This window comes from Neofelis nebulosa, chromosome 10, assembly GCF_028018385.1.
Source record: "Neofelis nebulosa isolate mNeoNeb1 chromosome 10, mNeoNeb1.pri, whole genome shotgun sequence".
Lineage (NCBI taxonomy): Eukaryota > Metazoa > Chordata > Mammalia > Carnivora > Felidae > Neofelis > Neofelis nebulosa.
Genome location: NC_080791.1, coordinates 75,137,758 through 75,159,614, shown reverse-complemented (window position 1 = coordinate 75,159,614; position 21,857 = coordinate 75,137,758). Strand labels below are relative to the sequence as shown.

Sequence of the window (21,857 nt, the reverse complement as noted above, 5' to 3'; positions counted from 1 at the left end):
CAGACTCATAAATCACAATGGCTTTTCAACATCTCCCCTTGGATGGGGGATAAACACCTCCAACACAAATAATGAAATTGAATTCCCGACCTTCCGGTCCTTCCCCCGCTAGGCAACTGGCAATTCCGCCCTGTTAGTTGTTTAGCCTAAAATCTGGGGGTCACCCTTGACCCCTCACTTTCTTTCTTAATCTACATCCAATCTATCAACAAATCTTGCTGATTCCCTTCAAAATAAACCCTGAATCCACCCGCCTCCCACCAATCCACCACCACCACTCTGCTCCAGGCCACCCCCATCCCTTTCCGGGATTATAGCAATGGCCTCTGCACTGGTCCCCTGCTGTCCTGCCCACCTACAGTGTCCACTCCGTGTGCCACTGGAGGGGGCCGGTGGTTAAGACAGGCTGCCGGACCCCCCAGCTCCCTACCACCCTCACTCTTGCTTCATGACTCTGTTTAATCTTTTAAGAAAAATTTTTAACATTTATTTACTTTGGGGAGAGAGAGAGGCAGAGCATCAGCGGGGGAGGGGCAGAGAGAGAGGGAGACACAGAATCCGAAGCAGGCTCCAGGCTCTGAGCTGTGAGCACGGAGCCCGACGCGGGGCCTCGAACCCACGAGCCGTGAGATCATGACCTGAGCCGATGTTGGACGCCTGACTGAGCCACCCAGGTGCCCCACTCTGTTTAATTTTTTAAATAACTTATAATTTGCTGAAATTACACAGGGTTATTGCTTTCTGCATTTATCGTCTGTTTTCTCCACCAGGATGTGAGCCCCACAAAGGAAAAGATTTTTGTCTCTCCTGTTTAGTGCCTAATCCCTGTCCTCTGGGACAGTGCCTGGCATATAGTCGGTGCTCCATAAATATTTGAATGAATTATTTCCCCCAGGATGATGGTTCTGAGGGAGCACTGATGTCAGACAAACCTGAGTTCAAATTCTGAATCTACTGCTTTGTGGCTGTATGAGTTGGAAGATTCATTCAAACTACTGGGGTCTGTTTCTCACCCGCATTAATGGGGATGGGAAGATGTACCTCTCAGGGCTGTCGTGACGATTAAATGAGTTAATATTCACTAAGCACCTGCACAGGGGCGCCTGGTGGCTCAGTCGGTTAGGTGTCTCACCCCTGATTTCAGCTCAGGTCATGATCTCACAGTTCGTGGGTTCAAGGCTCCCCATGTTGGGCTCCACGCTAGCAGCACAGAGCGTGCTTGGGATTTCTTTCTCTCTCTCTCTCTCTCTCTCTGCCCCTCCTCCACTCATTTGCTCTCTCTCTCTCTCTCTCTCTCTCTCTCTCAAAATAAATAAACTTAAAAAAAAAGGCACCTTCACAGTGTCTGACACTTACTAGGTACTCTGTAGTCATTTATTACTATTATTATTCTTGTTGTTCCAACCTCTAGAATTTGAGCTCTGGGGCTTATCACCAAACCAGGGCGTGCTGGAGGTGAGCTCAGAGGTGTGCATACACTCAGTGGGAGCGGGAGGGGGCGGGGGGTGGCAGGCAGCCTGGGATCCGAGTCCCTGCAAAGTCATACATCAGCAGTGTGACCGCAGGGGAAATACCTAACCCCTCCGAGCTTCAGTGTCCTCACGCATGAAGAGCAGATAATGACCACATCTATTTTATACGATTGTTATGAGCATTTCTGGTGCACGCACATAGCACATGGCAAATTCTAAGCAAATATTAACTCACATTATTACCACCTAACCGGCTTCTCCCACAAACGCAGAGCTCACTCTCTGGGTCCTGACGCCCAGGGCGTGGCTTTGAGCTTCACCTTAGCCTGCCTTCCTGTAGCTACACCCAGCGGAAGGAGCTTGCAGTCGCTTCTCTGTAACTACAATGATCCCCTGAGAAACAACCACACTGTGCCCAGCCCCACACAGAGGCAGTCCCCACACCTGCCTCCTTGCCAGGGCGACAGGGATGCTAATGCCTGAGAGCTCTCTGACCACTTCCGACGTGAGCCAGTGAGGAAGATTGTCCTGCTGCCCCCAGTGTGCTTTGCTGGGCTCGCTGACTTCCACTGGAGGGAGGGCAGTGGGGAACCTTTTCAGTTTTCTATTTTAAATATTGTCCATGACCTTCCAGCAACCTCTACATTCTGAGCAAAGGAACTAAATGGTAGATGGCAGATTTTTTTTTTTCCCCTTCCTTTAAAGAAACACTATTGTTCCACTCCAAGTTATTTTCGTGACTGGAGCTCCAGTGACTCAGAAGCCAGGTCAGCCATTCATAGCAGGTGGGAGGTTATGTGCAGGGTGAGGAGGCCCAGGATAGTGAGGCCATTCATTCCACCCCTTGCTCCAGTCTTGGGATCCCTCCCTACCCCAACTGCCCTGGGGAACCCCGGTTCCTCCACGTGGGAGCATCAGTGGTGAATCAGGAGGGAATGGTTTCTGCACCCCCAGGGCTAACATTCTAGAGAGCAGAGATGGGCCACAAAGCAAGATGGGCCACAAAGACACAAACTAGGCAATTTCCATGAAGGCAAGGGCTCTGAAGGAAAAAAGAAGGTGATATTAGAGAATTACTGGGGATGGTGAGGGGGGAGGGTCTCAGCTGCCAGTATGGATGGGGTAGTCTAGGAGAACCTCTCTGAGGAGGTGACAGTTCCATATCCCAGACCCAGGTACACACTCCCTTGAAGTCAGGGAGCCATGTGTATCTCCACACAAACCCAGCGCCCAGGGAGAACTAGGCAATCCACATCTGTATGTTAAACACTGACATCAGTAAATGCAGTGATATGGAGCTGTTTGTATACACGACTGCACTTAACCTTGTGACTAATTCAGTGACTCCAGCTCATGCTTTCTCAGCTTTAATCCAAGGAACAGACTACAGTGAAGTTTTAACTTCACTGTAAGTGAGAAATAAGAAAAGTAAGGACCGTTTTCAGACAAAAGTCTAAATTCATTTATCATAAAGGGTTGTGTATTCTGAGATTAGGTTCCTTCCTACTTGGTGTGTGTGTGTGTGTGTGTGTGTGTGTGTGTGTGCGCGCGTGCGTGTGTGTGTATGTGCACACACTACGATGTCCTTTGTTTTATGAAATGATGGTGCTAGGAAATGTTCTTTTAGGTTTCTTTTTTCTTCGATGCCCTTCCTTGACAAAAGAAGTTTCTTCCCAGCCTTAAAAAATGTTATTGGTCTGTGAAATCCAAAGACACAGGAACCGCTGTTTTCATAGCCTTTCTCCTTGGCAGCCCCAAGGTTAAAGGAAACGGGCTCCCTCCTAGAGGGAGATGGTAAATGCTCCCGAATAACTCTGTGCACCTGCCAGATTCGTCCCTGATTTGGGGCTGGGTGATGGGGTTCAGGCCTCTGGCAGTCATACTGCGCATGTGAGAAATACAGTCATCTACAGGCTGCCCCTAAACTGCAAAATACTCATTATTGTTCCAATGGGCAGGGGAAGGGGAAATGCCCAGGATGTACCAGGGCAGATTTAACGGGGGCTCATGCAAAAGGTCTTCTCTGAAACCATCTTCTTGTTTGTTTTTTTTTCCATTCTACCATCACTCTTTCATTCCCTTTGCTGCCCCCTGGCCCTCTCTAAGATTGAAAAGTGCAGCTGGCCTGGGGGGCAGGCACTAAGAGTGTGTTATGTTTCCTTGGCGCAAAAGTTATTAACCCTTCATGTCTGCCACCGTATCGCAGAGCAGGGAATGAAGGGATGAACGCGGTTTGCTTTAACAAAGCTCCTGGAGAAGTCTCCCCTCCCACGCCCCAACCATTTGTTAAGAGGAATAATTGTAGCCTAATCTTCAGGACTGGTGGGGAGGAGGGGGTTATCTCCTTGTGATCTGGCTGCTCTCAGCCCTCAGGGGGAGACTCAGGGAAGCCTGCGGATTTCTCCACTGTAGGGGTTCTGGTGGGAGACAGGCCCCACCATGCAGAAGGGACCAGCCCAGCCTGTGAATCAGGACTAAGAGTCCATTTCAGCCAGGACCCGAAGACAGACAAAAAGATATTGTGTATTTTGCATAGTGTTGTGAAGGCCAGGATGCAGAAGTTCATGGTCAGTGTCTGATAAATTCAAGACAGTCCTGGATTTGAAGAGGGCTACCGGGGGCAGCAGTGGGGGCTGAGGGGGCCACTACCTCAAGCTTAGAGAAAGTGGTGGAGAGTGCTGGAGAGCCTGAAGTATGTCCACCGGAGACTGGAGGTTCATTGGGCCAGTGCCTGATACCGGCCTGAGAAAATTAAAGGCAAGGGAGCATGGTTGTCAGTAGAGAGACAGACAGACAGACAGAGGTGCTGTTGCACGGAGCAAAAACTAACTCTCCCTCCCCAGCAGTGGTTAAGGGGGCATGAACCCTAGGGGCCTGGGACTTCTATAGAAATACCAGCCATACGGGATACTTGGACACAAAGAAGAGTTTCTGTTCCCCTATTCCTAGGGTTTGCGGATACAAAAATGGTGTTTTCCAGACGTGGAAGGGAGAGCTATGCAGGAGGAGCTGACCGGGGATACGACGGACCTCAGCAGAAAGAAAGCTTCAGGCTTCCTGTGGGGCACCAGGCCAGCAGTGACTTCAGGGTCAAGTGCAAGCAGCCAGGGTCAGGAACTGCAGGAGCAACACGGGGATCTAGGAGAAAGTGTGCAGGGGCCCGGCTGCAGAGGCAGCTTTAAGTGTCGGCCCCACGGAGCAGCCCAAAGCCGGCTGCCACGGCATGCCAATTCAGTGACATCTTCTCTTTCCTACTTTCCCCTTCTCCTTCTCTCTGCCCTGGCCTGGAGCCGGCAGTCTGTCAACCGAGGGTGAAGGGAGAACAGAGCGAGGAGAGTCTGATCCTACGCACGCCCGGAGACAAGGCTGGCCCTGAGGCTGGCCCCGGAAGGAGAAGTAGAGATTCCCCCTTTATTTATTTTTTTTTTTAATTTTTTTTTTAACCTTTATTTTTGAAACAGAGAGAGACAGAGCATGAATGGGGGAGGGTCAGAGAGAGGGAGATACAGAATCTGAAACAGGCTCCAGGCTCCGAGCTGTCAGCACAGAGCCCGACACGGGGCTCGAACTCACGAAACGCGAGATCACGACCTGAGCCGAAGTCCGACGCTCAACTGACTGAGCCACCCAGGCGCCCCGGAGATTCCCCCTTTAAACCGCATGCAGAGCTGGAGTTAGCACACAGGACCCGGCATCCCAGTTCCAGGGTGGAGACTGGACTTTGTGATTTCCAGTGACCTAACATATGCCTAACAGTGCATGCACAAGTCAGGGGACCTCTCTGCGTTTTCATTCGAGAGAAGCAGAAAAACTCATCAGAGACAAAGAGGAAGTCGTTCCTTTCATCCCCAGAGTTGTGCTTGACTAAAGCGCACAGGAATGAGGAACCAGGAGGAGCACTCCGCTGGCATGTCAGAAGCAGCAGAGGCCACGTTCAGTGTCCAGCGGTGACCGTGGCAGCTGTGACAAGGGCTGCAGCCAGGCTGCCCACGGGAGACAGCCGTGCAAGCCGACGGGGTCAGGGCCACTGCGGGAGCCCCAGCAGACTGCCCCTGAGGCACCTGGTGGGGTCCTGGCCATCCCCCGGCGTCCCCCCTGCCTGCCCATTCCTAAGCCTGGCCTCCAGCCTCTTGGCAGGTCCACAAGCTGCCTCCTATCAGTGAACTCATTTCCTCACTGCAGCAAGAGTGCTTCCTTGTTTCTTGTCATCGGGAACCCTAACACGCCCTTCCTCCCCAGCTCCTCGAAACCAGTCCCCAAAGCGAGCCTCAAGTCCTTCCCCAGCACCCCAGGCATCTATCTATCTGCCTTGCTTTCTTCCAGCCGTGGAGACTCCCGATCTCACCTCTACCAAGGGCGGGAACTTTTGGCCAGGCGACTCCGGCCCGGATCCTATCTCTGGCCCTTCCGGTCTTGGTGACCATGCTCCCCCAAAAAGACTGTGAGGCAGAGCATGTGAAGTCCTACCCTAGCTCTGTCGCATACTAGCTGAGGGACCCCGGGAGGGTGACTTTTTCCCATCTGTGAAACGGGTATGGTAATCCTCCAAAGGATAAGGTCAGGATTAGAAGGAATTTTCACATTTCAAGCACAGAGCACATTAGCTGGGACACAGCACTACTCAATGAATTTTGGGTAATAGCCGTAGTGGGAGCAGCGTGGTGTGGTAATATACTAACACTAGTATAGTGGTGATGGTCGTTATAAAGGTAGACACTTTTCTCTGGGTTCTCGCATCAAAGAGAAATAAACTTCCGCTTTGCTCAAACCACTGGTTTTAGGGGCTCTTTGTTAAACAAAGTAACAAAAGCTTATTCTGCACCCTAATAGAGCACGTAAAATGAATTTTCTAAATTTTAAAAGTACAAAGAAAATTATATTTATACTAAAGTGACAGTTACATGAAATATACGTGCCCACACAAAGCCTGGAAGGAAAAATTATTATGATACGATGACGAGGTTATAGGAGAAATGTTTTTTTCCCCATCAAAATTTCTTCCTGTTACCTTTATATTTTGATTTAAAAAAAAAAGACTGTCTTCCAAGAAGAAAAGGAGAAAATGTCCCCAAGACTAGATAAATTTTGATCATGGTTTTGTGTCCTAAGAGGGGAATGTGTGCCTGAACCCTCCTTTAGTGGTAGGGCCCTGGGACAAGTTTCTAAAATGACAAAGACCAAAAAAATGAAATGAAATGAAATAAAATAAAATAAAATAAAATAAAATAAAATAAAATAAAATAAAATAAAATAAAATAAAATAAAATAAAATAAAATATAAAAAGACAAAGACAAAGACAGGGGCATCTGGCTGGCTCAGTTGGTAGAGAACGTAGCTCTTGATCTCGGGGCTGTAAATTGGTGCCCCACATTGGGTGCAGAGATTACTGAAAAACTAAAAAGTCTTCAAAAAAAATAAAAAGACAAAGAAAGGACAGGTTTGCCCCAGTGACAACTGAGAATAAGGCCGTGGACATTCTTGGCATGATGCTGAGAGAGAATGAACCCTTCTTCCAGGACTTTTTACAATGCCCCCCTAAACCTTGGCATGTCCAGACAGGGGGGTGGGGAACACTGCCAGGGGAGGTGGGACCTGTCCCTGGGTCACCAAGACCACGTGGACCTCAGCTCTAAGACATTGGTCTCAGGAATCCTTTTCTCTGTCCTCTGATGACAAACTGCACATAAGGCTGAAGATTCAGGAGGACCAAGTTCTTCCTCACAGTGCCCTCAGCAGGTCATCAGATCAATACCTAGGATTACAGACCGACGAGGGAGGAAGGGGAGAGCGAGGGCCTACAGCAAATGGAGCATGGGAAGCACCGGAAGGTTCTCTCCAGGAAGTCTGTCCATTTGGTAAGAAGATTTGTTGAGGGCAGGTCATTACACCACGGGTATCTCTCCTACCAGCACTTATGGGAACCAATCCTGCCTGCAGCCCCCCATCCAAGAGAAGTGCCATGGCACAAAGGCTCCCTACTGGGGGACTCCTCAACCGTAGCTAACATTCTTCTCTAGTAGGGCTCCTTGTCAACACCTCTCACAATGAGACGTGTGCTTTCTTCATGACTAACAACAGACCACAGCCTTCCTCAGTCCACACCCTCTCTTCCTTTTGACTCAGACTGAGTCTGTTGACAGGCCATGGAGAAAGCATACCCCGTACCTGTTAAAGAACCTGCTGGAGTGGTTTGAGGTGGGCACATGGCAAAGCTTGAGCATTTCTGATGATCTGAAACACGGTGTAGGGAAGAGGATCCAGCTGGGCCACTAGCTTGCTGTGTGTTCTTGGGCAAATCAATGTACCTCTCTGGGTCCTAGTTTCCCTGTGTGTGGGGAGGAGGAAGGGATGGAAAAGAAGATCCTTTCTAGCTCTATCTCAGGATAGATAGCAGGATAACTCTGGGATGGATTCCAGCTCTGTGAAATTCACTCTGGTTTAGGATATTACACTCTGGCTTGAATTTACGACCAAGACAGCCATCTGAATGCCAATCTGATATTTCTTTCATGGAGGAATGAGTATTCCTGAGCCAATTCAAACCAGGGATTAAAAGGAAGGAAAAAAAATTCTCTCCCCGAAGTCACCTAAATATAATTGTGTTTATACAAACATAGATCTTACACAACTCCTAATACTAAATTCTACGTGTCCGTTAGCTTAACCCAAGGGGCCTGGTCATTACAAGTCTAAAAAATGATTGCAGAAAGCCCAGAAGCTTCTAAGGAATTAATAGGAAAGGGACACCAGCTCCCAGAGAATTCTCTAGAGCTTAGTGGCTTGAGAAAATCAAGGGCTTCCCAATATGAAATTCAGATCTTTAAAAAAAACAAAAATGCTAGGATTAGAATGGCCCCAGGACGCGCTCCCAGCCTCTCCAAGCGCTAGTTCCGAGGCCTGGCCCTTTTAGGCCCAGCCCCCACCAATGCCGGCGCTGACGTCAGCTCACTATTTCCATTGCCGGCAGCCCTGGGAGCTCAGACTTGCTAAATCAATGAAAACATCAACCTTGCCAGACGTGTCTGCCCCACTCCAAACCCACCGTGGAGCCAGGGGTTCAGGCACGCAGCCGGACCATCTGTCATTAGGCACTGCTGTTAATTGCTGTGCTAATGAACAAGGTTTGAATTGGAAGCACGAAATGCACATGCAGATTTAGACACAGTTCTGCAGTTCTGGGTCCTGTCCCCTAACAGCCTGGTGCAGTCTCCAGGATGCAACGGCAAAAGTGGCCGAGTCACATCATGGGCACAGACAGTGCATAAGCCAGTCAGCAGATACTTCAAATAGCAAGTGTTGAGAGTTTTTCAGCCAGGCACTCATCCATCCATTCATCCCTCTATCCTCTCAACAACCACTGGCTTTACGGTGAACGCTGTGTCAAATGCCAGGGCTCCAAAAACGACCGTGACGTAGTCCCTGCCCCCAGGGGATCGCAGCCTAGCAGTCAAGATAGACAACTGGACAAATACAGCAAATACATTGTGACAAGTGCTAGGAGAGGTCAGCAGAGGGGCCGAGGGAACATAGAAGAGGGGTATCTAACCAGCCTGGAGTATCAGGGAAGACTTCCTGGAGGAGGAGAGACTGCCTGAACCAATTCTTAAAGGAGGAGCAGAAGTTACCCAGGGAAAGAATCGAGGTAGGCGATACAGACAGAGGGACTAGGAGGGAGGAGAGAACACTGACGTCTGAGGCAGCACAGGCAGTTGGGCACGGTGGGGCACGAGTGTGGGATGAGGGAGTGAAGGGTCAAGACCCTGGGGTACAGAGTGAGGGTGCTGGAGAGGGAGACGACGTACAGACAGTGAAGAGCCCTGCGGCAGTTATTCCACAAATCTTGATCAAGCTCTTGCATGTTACAGGGGATAGAACTAGGTCAATGTCAGCCTCTGCCTTCAAGTGATATGACGAGCAAGGGACATACATAGTGGCGGCACAGAGTAGTTCAGAAGAAGAAATGTCAACTGATTGGGTCAGTCAGAGAAGTTCTCGATGGAGGGGACGATATAGGGGACGCCAGGGCTGGGCCTCCAGTTTCAGGCAGAACTCGGACAGGTGAGCCGTGTTATCAACCAGGTGCTAAGCATATGTTGACTCATCAAATCAGCGAGGCCATGCCATGCTCCTATTTTCCAGGTGAGGAAACTGAGGCCCAGGGAGCCTAAATAGGTTGGCAGCTGGGACACGGTATAGCCAGGACTCCAACCCCTGGTGTGCCTGACTCGATCTGGAGCCTGTGACCTACCCATTACACCATGCTGCTTCTTAAGGACTTCCTGGTAGAGGAATAGCATGAGCAGACCTGAGGGAAGATGGTGGAAGGCACACAGGAAGAGAAGATTGGGCCTTAGCTCTATGGGTAATGGTCTTGTAGAGGGAGGTCTGGGCTCTGGAGTCCAGCAGCCTCTGGACTTGCCCTCTCTCGGCCTCAGTCTCCTCACTGGAAAACGGGGACCTAACATCTACCTCCTGAGGTTGTCATCAAAATTCAGCGAGGTAACGCAAGCAAAGTGCTTAGGACATCACCTCTCGCCTTGTGAGGCCTCGAAGGTAGATGGCTGATTATGTTAATCGACAACCATCATTATTCCCCATCACAACTATAACTATTAGTATGATCCCAGAGGTGGGTCGGGGTGCATGGAGAACTTTGAGTGCCAGCTCAGGCACGTGTTCTTGATCTTGTTGACACGGGAGAGTCATGGGCGGGGGGGCGGGGTGCGGGGTGGTAAGCACAGACACGAAACAACGGCTTGGCCGGAGCATATTTTCCTCTCCTGAAGGGTGACACAGCAGTCCCCTCTTCAGAAGTTTCCTGATTTTTCTCCTATGTGGAAAGATGGCTTTATAGTGAAGAAAGGCCCTTTTGACACATGCAAATGCAGGCCGCAAGGTGCCCGTGGAGGGCCCAGTGACCGTCTGAAGCCTGGGTGCACACCACAGGGAGAACGAGAGGGCCTCAGGCGCTCCTGCTGGGGTCAGAGGTGGGGGGCTCGGTTGCCCCCAGCTGGTGAGAAAGGTAGGAAGGAGGAGGCATCTCTGCGGGCCCCTTGAAGGTGTGAGGCCGCTTTCCCTGGGCCATTCATCACCAGATCAGAAAGAAGCCTCTGGAGGCCACACTCCTGTAACCATAGAAACAGGAGCTCTGTGGACCATTCCTCTCTTATTAAAAAGGATGAGGTGGTAGGTCCCCTGGCATGGAGATGACTGAGAAAGGGCAGGCCTTTGTGAGGGGCCCACTCTGGCTTCATGTCCAGTCTGCCCCCAACCCTCTCGCTGGTCTGCAGAAGGAGGCTCTGTGGAGACTTCCAAGCTGCACAGCTGTCCCTGAGGAAGGGACAGAGATCTGGCATCTTTCTGGGCACTGGCATATCCGGGAACTCCTCTATTCTTTTGGGATCTGTGAAGCAGACCTTATCTTCACTTCACAAACAGGGAGGTGTGATCCAAAGAGGGCAAACGACTTGTCTGAGCCATGTAGCTAGTAAGGGCTGGGCTGGATCCAGACGCTCGTCTGTCTGAACTCCCCAAACCTGCTTTAACTCCGGCTGCATTCCACCTCTTGGAGCAGGGGACGGAAAGATAAAGTTGGCTGGGGCCCTAAAGTTGGCTAACCAAATGACAGTGGCCAAAGAGAAAGGAAGGATCCAGCCAACCCCTGGTCCCAAGCCAGGCAGAGGGACAGTCCTGGGTTTGAATCTCCCGAGTGACCTTGGGCAAGTTTCTTCTCCTCTCTGATTCCTGTGTTCTCACCTGGGAAATGGATCTCAGAGGCCCTAGCGTGGTTGTAAGGCCAGAAATATGCTATTTAAGCTCTGGCCCTTAAAAAGTGCTCCCTAAAGGCAGCTCTGGTTCATGGTTATTAGTACAGAGCTGTAGATAGGATGGGGGCTCCTCAAACAGCCCCACCAACATGGAAGATAAGCCAAGAACGGAACTGTGCTCTAGGCAGGGCATGAGAATTTTCTCCCTCCCTGACAATTGGCTCTTGGAAGCCATCCTTTATTGCTAAGCACTTATGCACATGTCTAATTTCATCTTCCTCACGGCCTGGAGAGGGGAGGATTACTCTCCCACATTACAGGTGAGGAAACTGAGACTCAGAGATGAAACGACCTGCCACTTGAAGCCAGCCAGGTCCTGCTGGTCAGCCTCCTGAGCCTCTGCTCTCCAGAGCTCTGCTCCCTGCTGTTCTGGCTCCCCATGGCCGCCCAGGACCTGGGGACTGGCTTCTGGATCCGTGGTCTCCAGAAGGAAGTCCTGTGTCTACCCTTGGCCCCCACCACCCCCCCTCAGAAGGTCAGCCCAGCAGCCACACATGACCTAGCACTCTTCTGAGCCCAGTGGGAACGACTGACCACCAGATGTGAACGATCCAAGCTGCCGATTTCGCCAAGACGCGGGAGAAGCAGGGTTCGGCCTGGAATCTATGGGTCCCTACCCTCCCTGCCTCATCACCAAACGGTTACAGGACCCAGTCTCAGGCTCACAAGACCCACATGAACCAGCCAGGCAGACACATGGGCCCCTTGAAAGGATTCTCAGGCTGGCCTTCCTCCCCCCACCCCTTCTCCATCAAAACACTGCCACAGCTCACAATGAGGGCCAGGGGAGCAGTAAAATCCCCATTTGCCACAATTAGCAGATGAGTAATGAAATGACAGTGGCAGCTGGCAGTGGCCTCTGCTCTCTCGAGGCCCACACCCCTTCCTCCTGTGAATGCCAGATCATGACAGAAACCAGCAGAATGTCTGGTACCCAGAGATACCTGGAAATACACCACTGGGCTCTCTTACTCTTCTTTTCGGAAATCCGGACCATCTTTCATGTTACTGGGGAGCTCATGTTCTCTGCAAGAGGCCTGCAGTTGGAGTCCCTAAAGACAGAGTAAACTAGGGGAGGGCATCCCCAAAGGAGGAGAAAAGAGGAAGGAAGAGGAAGGAACAGTGTTTGCAAGGACCCTGAGCCAGGAAGGAGCTGGCATGGGACCAGAAAGCAAGCAGTGTGGCTGGAGCACAGAGTAGGGTGTGAGGATGGGAAAAGTGCCGAACAGATGGGGCAGAGACAGTTGGGGGGGGGGGGGCATAGGCCACGGGGAGAATTTTGCCATGCTATAGGCATCATGTGGCTTGTTCTCTTCTATACGGGTAAGTCCTTTAATAGTTTCCTAGATTTCAGCAAACTGTTTAAATTCATCTGTAGATGGCCACACGTGCCTTAAAATGGTACGGTGTTAGCATCTGGACCATAATCTGGCAAAATTGCCATGCGTGTTTGTTTACAGGTGCATGGCACGTAAAAGGGCTAGAGGCAGCCATATCATCCCTAAAGCCAGGGGCCACCTGAGCAGGAGGACAGCCCAGCTCCAGGTGCCCTGCCAGAAACCTTCTGCCTTCTCTGGGCCAGCAAAGAAAGGACCTCGGGGCCCTCAGGCCCAAAGAGAGCTGAACAAAGTCCCCGCCAGAGAGAAAGAACTATTCCCTCAAAACGTTTCCGTCCGGCTCAGTTCATCAAATCTGCTTTATGTAGCGCAAAATAAACACAACCCTAATTAGCAGGTTCATGCTGCAGCTGAATTGTCTCTCAAAAGCGCATCCTGCTTCCAGCCTCAGCATCCCCAGAGAAGGCACAGCATCTCCCCGAGAGGCCGGCCAGGCTTTGTGGAATCATCATTCCTGTGGCGTTCATGCTCTTTCCTCCCAAGAGCTGTTTGCCGAAGGACAGCTCCTCCAGGTCTGATCTCAGTGAACTCCCGTGCCCTGGTCAAGTCCGCTCAGTCAGGAGGAATAATATGGCTCACCAGTGAGCTTGGCTGGATCACAAGCTAAAGCAGGTACGGCCAGGGAAAGTCTTCCTGAATGCCGGAGCTGGAAGGCGGTCAGCCTTGCATGCCTTCATTCACTGAGCAAATAGGTATGGACTGGCCCCTATCCCGTAGGTGGTGGGAGACCGCAGGCTGTGCTACCCACTGCTGGAGTTTCTAGAGCTACGTGGGCAGAGTTCGAATCCCAGCTCTACCACCCAGTTATAACAAAATTACTTTCACCCATTGATTCTAGTTGGTTTTCTCCCCCGTGAAGGGTGCTGGGCATACCAGTTGGGGGCCACGGAACCCCGGTTGAGAACCACTCCACCTGGCCAGTGTGTCACTGGCTCCCGGTGCAACATCTGGGTAAGCCTAGTCACATCTAGCTAGCCTCATCTAGCTCTGTGGCTGGACCTGGAATTCCGGAATGACTCCCAGACGTTTGGTGGCCAACCACACCCAGAGCCCCTCCAGGCTGGCACTAGGGTAACCGAGCACGTCTGCAAGATACAGCTCTGAGATGACCCCGTAACAACCCGGGCAACCGAGAGGGTGGACCGCGGGGCCCGAGCAAGGGAATCAGCAATGATTCCTTCTGTCATCTTCTCACCAAGCCGAATTCATCCTCCCGCGTGCCAGACGCCGTGCAACGTGCTTTATAAACACCGTAACATTACTCGTCCCACGAGCTGTCTCAGGTTAGGTGTTTCCCTCTCCCCCACGTCACCTCGTGCCACATTAGAGGAAACTGAAGCTTATGGGTGTTATGTTATACAGCCCAGAATCACACGGCTGGTCATGTTCAGAGCTGGGGTCCAAAACCCCAAGTCCATGTGCTTCACTATTATTTTCTTCCTTTACAAAGTCATACATTTAGTGGGAGCGGGGAGCCTCAGTTTCCAAACTCCCCGGTCAGCTGTCCTATTTTAAAACAGAAGGTGGATGTGCTCAGAAGTCCCTCAACACTCGTCCTCTGGGCTTGGTCTCAGCCTGGCACACAGCCTGGGCCAGCCCGGGCTTTCCTGGGCCACGCCGCCTGCTCTGGTCAGGTTCCCGAGTCCAAAGCTTCCCCCTCATAAAAGAAGGAGTTGCTACAGGGAAGGCTTTCGGAAAGCCTGGAGCTCTGCTATGGATGGCCAAGCAGCCAACTGGCCTGGGAGGTGGGAGTTCGCCCTGGGCAGCCTGAGTGGCTTCCTCCCAGGCTTTAAATGCATAGTTGATTTAGGGAGCATTTCCTCGGGTTAAATGTCAAATACACCTCCAAATCAAACATCAGAGATAAAAAAAAAAAAAGCTAGTGAGCTTCTCGGAGATGAGGAGAAAGTGGACTCTGGTCCCATCAGCAGCTTTCAGGCTGTGTCGGGGTGGGAGCCATACCTGAGTGACTCTTGTGGCCTGATGGGAAGATCTGAGCTGGGTGGTTGGCAAACAATTTCACCTAAAATGTCTGTAAAAGTAAGGTTCTGAGGACAACAGTCCCACCTTGAAGCTTGAAAATGGGCAAATTAGGATTTCCCCCACTATCCTAGAGACAAACACAACAGGGCTTGGAGCAGAGCACTGCAAAAGCATCTTGAGGAGGAAGAATGGCCCACAGGCGTGTGGGCCCGGATGCTGCCCTCGATGCAGGTATTAGAATTTTTAAAGAAAAAATGCACGTCAGGCTGCAATGGCGGGGCATGGTGGGGGTTGACGTATTAGCATTCTAGGGCTACCGTGACAAGGTACACAAACTGGGTGGCTTAAAACAACATTTATTGGGGCTCCTGGGTGGCTCAGTCGGTTGAGCGTCCGACTTTGGCTCAGGCCACGATCTCGCGATTTGTGGGTTTGAGCCCCGCATCGGGCTCTGTGCTGACAGCTCGGAGCCTGGAGCCTGCTTCGGATTCTGTGTCTTTCTCTCTCTGCCCCTCCCCTGCTTGTGCACACTCCCGCACTCTTTCGTGCTCTCTCTGTCTCTCAAATAAATAAAAACAAAAACAAACAAATGAAAAATTTAAAAAAATAAAGCAACATGTATCGTTTCACAGTTCTGGAGGCCAGAAATCCAAAATCAAAGTGTCAGCAGGCTATGCTCACTCTGGGACTCTGGGTGGGATCCTTCTTTGCCTGTTCCTGCCTTCTGGGGGCGGCCGGCAATCCCTGCCATTCCTTGGCTGGCAGCCTGCCCCACTCTGATCTCCGCCTCCATCATCCCATGGCGGTCTGATCTCCATGTGTCTGTCTCTCCTCTTCTTATAAGGACACGGGTCATATTGGATCAGGGGCCCATTCCATTCCAATGTGGCCTCATTTGAACGAGTTGCATCTTGTGAGGACCCTATTTCCAAATAAGGTTGCATTCTGAGGCAGTGAGAGTTAGAACCTCAATCTATCTTCTTGGGGGATGCGATTCTACCCATAACAACTGGCCACAAAAGAAACAAAATAATGGGAGTGTGGGGGCAGGGCACGTATACAGTGTGTGCATCACTGTGCACCGGCCGGTCCACCGGAGCCCCATCCGGCCCAGGAACGCCCGTCCGTCCCTTTCATGGAGACACCCTGCTGCTCAATGACAAGAGCACGGCAGCCACATCAGGGTGCCACCACTCTGGGATTTGAGAACCCAGAGGCCTTCCCTGGGGGACACTCACCCCCACCACACGGTTTTCCATACAAACGGCCGCTGCAATTAATAGGGTCATTACGCATTCCACCTGCTCCTTGACCCTACTGGGGCGCAACTTTTTTTGGTTGAGAATAACACCCCTTCAAGTACAAAAGCTGCGGATGACACGCTCTTGAGCAATAAAAAGACGTGAGGCACCACGAACCGAGCTGGCGATAATCACATCGTTGCCGCTGCAACAGAACCAAGTTTCATCCTTTCTATAAAAGTGCCCAGCTGTCACACTTGTGTGAGTGGAGTTCTTTATTGGCCTTTCTGTGCTCTCCTACATATGATCCAAGCCAAGTTCTCACATCTTTCAAGTCAATCGTGAGAAGTAACTTTCTACTTCTTATCCACAGCAGCTTGTGCGCCCTCGTCGTCGCGACGCCCAGACCAGTGGAAACAGGACGTGTATTCTGTGGCTGCAAAAGCCAACTTTACTTGGGGATCTGATCGCAATTTGGTGGGCATGCCTGGGAAGGGGTGTGGGATAGCGACACTGAGACATATTGCTAGAAAGCCACCCAGGACAGACAAGGAGGAGACAGAGGCTACCTCCAAACTCTTTTCCTGCAAAGCTTGCAACAGGAAAGTGGTTTGTGCCTGAGCTACCTAGAAATTCAAATTAGCCATTTTGCCCCATCCTAGGGAATTGAGTTTCTACTCTAAGAATTTAAATAAAATGTGAATGCGTTACAGTCACCGCGTGATGTTAGCCTACCATCAGGGGACGGGACTCTCTTTCCTCGTTCCCCCCGCTCCCTGGCGAAGCCTTTCTTCTGGCTCCCCAGACACTTGGACCTCTTGGCAGTTGGCCCCTCCATACGTACCACTTCCCATAGCTTCCTTCCCTTCTCAGATTTCCCTCCGCCTTCATCTCTAATTAAGTCCCAGCGTCTGCGCCCAGCGGCTGCCCAAGAAAGGAAGCTGCCAGCTATGGGTTTCAGTTACAGCGAATGAAAGAGGCTATTTTCCCTGGAGACAAAGTCAGAGGAGTCTGCAAAGTACCACTCACCCCCTCCCTGCGGCCCCCATCTCTCAGCATTGACCAGAAACCCCCACCTCCCTCCCACCCTCAGGAAGGGCACCTAAGGGTCCCAACAGAACCTTCTGGGTGGAGAGATCCCCAGGGAACAGAGTAGCTTCCTGGTGGGAAGGACAACAGAGTTTGTCTATTTCCTTTGGAATCTGTCCAGGCGGAGCTATGTCAAAGACTGGGCTGGGGTACAAAAGGCATTAGACAGGGACCCCAGAGGACAGCGTGCAGAATTCTGGCCATTAGACACCAGAATGTGTTGTTACTGGCTACATCCACTCCTATTTGGCAAATGCAGTTTTTGGATAGGACTTTGTTTTTCAGTCTGGGTTGGATGTGCAAAGTGCCCGGGGTCAGAAAGGAAAGGCTGGGCCAGATGGCAAGGCCTGAGGCCAGGACGAGGCTGCTGGGCTCTCCAGGGCCCCAGCAAAGGCAGAGGCCCTATGGGGTGGTCCTCAGGGCACTGATGCCTGGGTGATGAGGGCAGAGATCCCCTCCAGCATCACCTCCCAGGCCCAAACAGAAGGGTGACGGAGACTGGCAGAGAAATAGCAGTTGTTTGATGAGAAGTCAGCAGCCTCTGCTTTGCAGAAGTTTTATGGACCAGAAAGGCTGCTGGAACAAGCTCCCGCCCCCAGCCCGGCACTTCTCACGCACTTCCCTTTGCTTTTCCTCACCCCCAAATGCCTTCCTCAAGTTTGTTTAGATAATAGCAACTCTATTGATACATCTTGCTCACACAATTCATCCAATTAAAGTGCACAACTAAGTGGTTTTTAATACGTTCAGAGTTGGGCAACCATCACCATAATCAATTTTAGAACATTTTTACGCCCGCCCAAAAAAAACCCCCCACGTCCACAAGCAGTCACTCCTTTCCCCCCATTCTTCCCCAGCTCTGGGCAACCATGAATCGACTTTCTATTTCTACATTTGCCTGTTCTGGATATTTCGTGTCAGTGAAATCAGACCTTCCTCACTTTTTAAGCCCCACCCTGGGACCCAGTTCAAGCATCCTGGGGCCACAGCCTGACAAGACCCACAGACTCGGCCTCAGGAAATATGGGCAGAGGGACAGGCTCTGCCATTTCCTGGTGTGAGACCCTGACCAAGCCTCCTGGACCTGTCCCTTGGCCACAAACCAAGATTAATAAACAAGTGTCCCAGAGCCTTGCGGCGAGGACCCACCAAGATGGGGCGTGTGAACACACACATTGTACATGATAAAGCACATCACATGCAAATAAATAGAGCCCAATCCCAGCTTTTTTTGAGTTTATAAAGAAAAATAAAGAGCTGGTCTTCCTACCCTGATAATTCCAAGTCCTCTGCCCCAGCACCCACCTTTACTCTTCTTTTAAAACACTTTTTTAATGTTCATTATTTATTTTTGAGAGAGAGAGAGAGAGAGAGAGAGCGAGAGAGAGAGAGCGCGCATGAGGAGGGGAGGGGCAGAGAGAGAGGGAGACACAGAATCTAAAGCAGGCTCCAGGCTCTGAGCTGTCGGCACACTCAGAGCCCGACACGGGGCTCGAACCCACGAACCATGAGATCATGACCTGAGCTGAAGTCAGATGCTTAACTGACCGAGCCACCCAGGCACCCCCCCACCTTTATTCTTCATATTCTTGTCTCCATGTGCCTAGGACACAGTTGCCAAAGAAAACTCAAGAGATGCTACCCTGACAAGCCAGGAAGAGAAGAGCACCCACTTCTCGGTGCTCTTTGGTGAGAAAATGATAGGATCGTCCTCACTGGGCAGGGTGTCAATGCAAAAGGTGCTGTGCAGTGACGAAAAACGGGTTGGACCGAGATGGTCCTGGGCCTAATGGCTGGTGCTGTTCTGTCACCTCTGGAAGCCCAATTGACCACCTCCCACCTTCTTCCTCCCCTGCATGATTTGGGATAAAAATAGGTACAACCTCCTGAGGTGTGTGCTCGGATCACCTGAGATAGGACTTAGCCCAGAGCTGGGCTACTGGTCAGTAGTGAATTGTAGCCACCACTGCTAACTAATATCATCGTGGTTGTAATTATCACTGCCATTATCAGAGGGCAAGGCTAGCCAATCTGTGAAGAGCACTGGCTCCCACCCCTTTATGCCTTAGTTTCCTCATGTTTAAATTAGACACAAATGGTACCAAACTCATAGGGTAACTGCGGGGTTCGGTGGGTTCATACACATAATGTGCTTAGAGCAGTGCCTGGCACACAGAGCTGTAGGTGGATTGGTTAGTATTACTTCCTAAAAGGGTTTTTCCTCATTTCCTCATGGACCAACCCCAATCCCTGGATTTCTTCCTCTCACTGTATCTTCCTTTCACTGGATATCTTCCTCTCCCTGAATACCTTCTCTGGTCCCTGTTTTCCATTGCAAGTGTCCTTCTGGCATATCCCCAACTTGTAAAATGACCTCTGGCTTTCCAGTCTCATTGGACAGTCTGTCTGCACCTACAAAAGTCAAGGAACTAAAACCACCAGATAGTTCTTTAATACCCTGGGGAAGGAGGAGAGACCCAGACCCATCCTTTGGGATGGGTCCCTGCAAGATCCAGCTCATAACCTTTCCGGCTGAATGTTTTGGGCAAGATGAAAGCAATTCCAGCAAATATAAAGGGTTCAACTGATCAGCCTCAGCATAAAATTCCATTTCTTCCTTAGAGTTCTAGGCATGGCAAACCAGTGGCTTAAGGGGGTAAACATTGGTGAAATGCAAAGAACCAGCAAAAAGAAGGTGGGACAACTGATTACCTTCCCATCTTGCTTCTGCTGATTGCATTATCATTTATCACAGCTCAGCAGGAAAAAGCTAGGAGAAGCATCCTATGATCCTGGGTTGAATAAATACCCCACTATCAGTGCTGGAAATACAAGCCTGATTCAGCCAAATCTTAAATGCATTTGCATCTAATCCCTTTATAATCCTTCCTATGGCATAGTATAAGAGCTGAACAAGATATTCCAGCCTCCCCAGGGTGCACAGGACATGGACACTCCTGTCCAAACTTTGGGATGTAATTATCTAAGGCTGGGTGCTCCTCCGAGAATTTGCAGCCCCTGCACTCGTGCTAACGACAACGTTCCTGTTCCAGATGATTTTGTGTATTTACAGACACACACACATACACAGATGGACATCAGGAGGCTAAACTTCAGTCAGAAGGACCAAGTTGAAAGGGATCTTTTTTTAAGTTTTGGAGAGAGAGAGAGAGAGAGAGAGAGAGAGAGAGAGAGAGAGAGAATGTATGAGCAGGGGAGGAGCAGAGAGAGAGAGAGAGAGAGAGAGAGAGGGAGGGAGGGAGGGAGAGGATCCCACGCAGGTTCCACACTGTCAGTGGAAAGTCAGATGGGGGGCTTGAATCCACGAACCATGAGATCATGACCTGAGCTGAAATCAAGAGTCGGACGATTAACCGACTGAGCCATTCAGGCACCCCCAGGTTGAAAGGGATCTCAAGGGTTGTCCCAGCCACCTATCTCTATCCTCATTTTACAGGACAGAGCACTGGAGTGCAGAGTATGGACTAATTTGCCCTAATTAATGCTCTGTTCTTTTTTTGTTTCCTCATTTGTCAAATGCAAATCATTTCCCCTGTATTTCAGGGGTTTTGAGGACTAAATTCTAACTGTAATACATGCTTAGTAATTTTACTTTCTTCTCTTCCTTCCCATGCTGACCTGCTATGTAATGACTCTGTTTTGTGTTCTCTTGAACACTTAGTAGGACCACAGCCATCCCACCAAATATTGAGGAAGCCGGAAAAGCTATGACGTTTTCCCCTTGTGAGGCACAAGATTTCCCCCCAGTGCAAATGGGAGGACTTTGGAAGTTATATCCGTTCATCTATTTATTCAGCAAATTCAGAGTCAGTCATTGTTATAAGCATTAAGGGATACAAGAGTAATAAAAGATTTACTAAGAGAGACAGATCTTAATCAAATCATTACTTTCATAGTTAATTAAAGTTTTCATAAATGATACAAAAGGCAGACAGGTGGCTGTAAGAGCGTATAACAGGAGGACTTAGCATAGCCTGGGATTGGGGGTAGTCAGGGAAGGCTTCCCCGAGGAAGAAATATTTCCCTCAGATATGAAGGATGATCAGGTATCTGTCCAACAACGAGTGGGACTAGGGGTGAGGGCTGGAGTGAGCAGCTCAGAAAGTGAGAGCGACGAGTGCAGAGGCCTTGGGGAGAGGAGTTACCTGCCAGATTTGAGGAACCAGATCAGACTAGAGAGAAGTCTGGTTTTGTGCTTGAATACTTATTTGTTTTTGTTTCGCTCAGTGGAAGACGAAGATCATCAGCCCCAGAGCCCTGGGGAGGAAGGTCCGTTGGAGGGGGTAGTCAGTGAGTCAACCCACTGATCCTGACCCATAATTCAGACCAGGGTAGGAGCTGCTACAGCTCCAGAGGAATGGGTGAGACAGTCCTAGGAAGAGATCTCTGAACCCCTGAGACTGAGCAAGGCTGGTCCACAGAGCAGTCCCCACCGGTAGACCCTTATTCAAACACCCCTCTCCCCCAATCTTGCCTCACCACTGCCTTTGCTACAGAAAGAAATGTGTTCCTATTTCATCAAGGACCCATCTTCCAGAACCAACTTGAAATCTAGAAGACTGCATAGCTCCCAGTATTTTTCGGGTTTCATGTCTTTATTAATCCTTATCCCAGGGACACTGTATATAGCACTTAAGAGCTTGGGTTCTATAGTTAGACCTCAGAGGTCTGAATCCTGACATTGTCATTTACTAGCTATGTAACCTCAGGCAAGTCTCTTAACCTTTCTGCGTCCTCATCTATAAAATGAAGATGACAATTTACTCACCTGATAGGGTTGCTTATAAAAATTAAATGAAACAATGTAGGTAAACATTAGGGCAATG

At 50.3% G+C, this 21,857-nt stretch overlaps 1 protein-coding gene across 2 annotated transcripts in view; it reads right to left on the bottom strand.

Annotated features, from left to right (window-relative positions):
• The window catches only part of NAV2 (neuron navigator 2), a 741,392-nt gene that overhangs the window by 557,443 nt on the left and 162,092 nt on the right, over window positions 1-21,857 (bottom strand). The gene's annotated exons all lie outside the window — the stretch shown is intronic.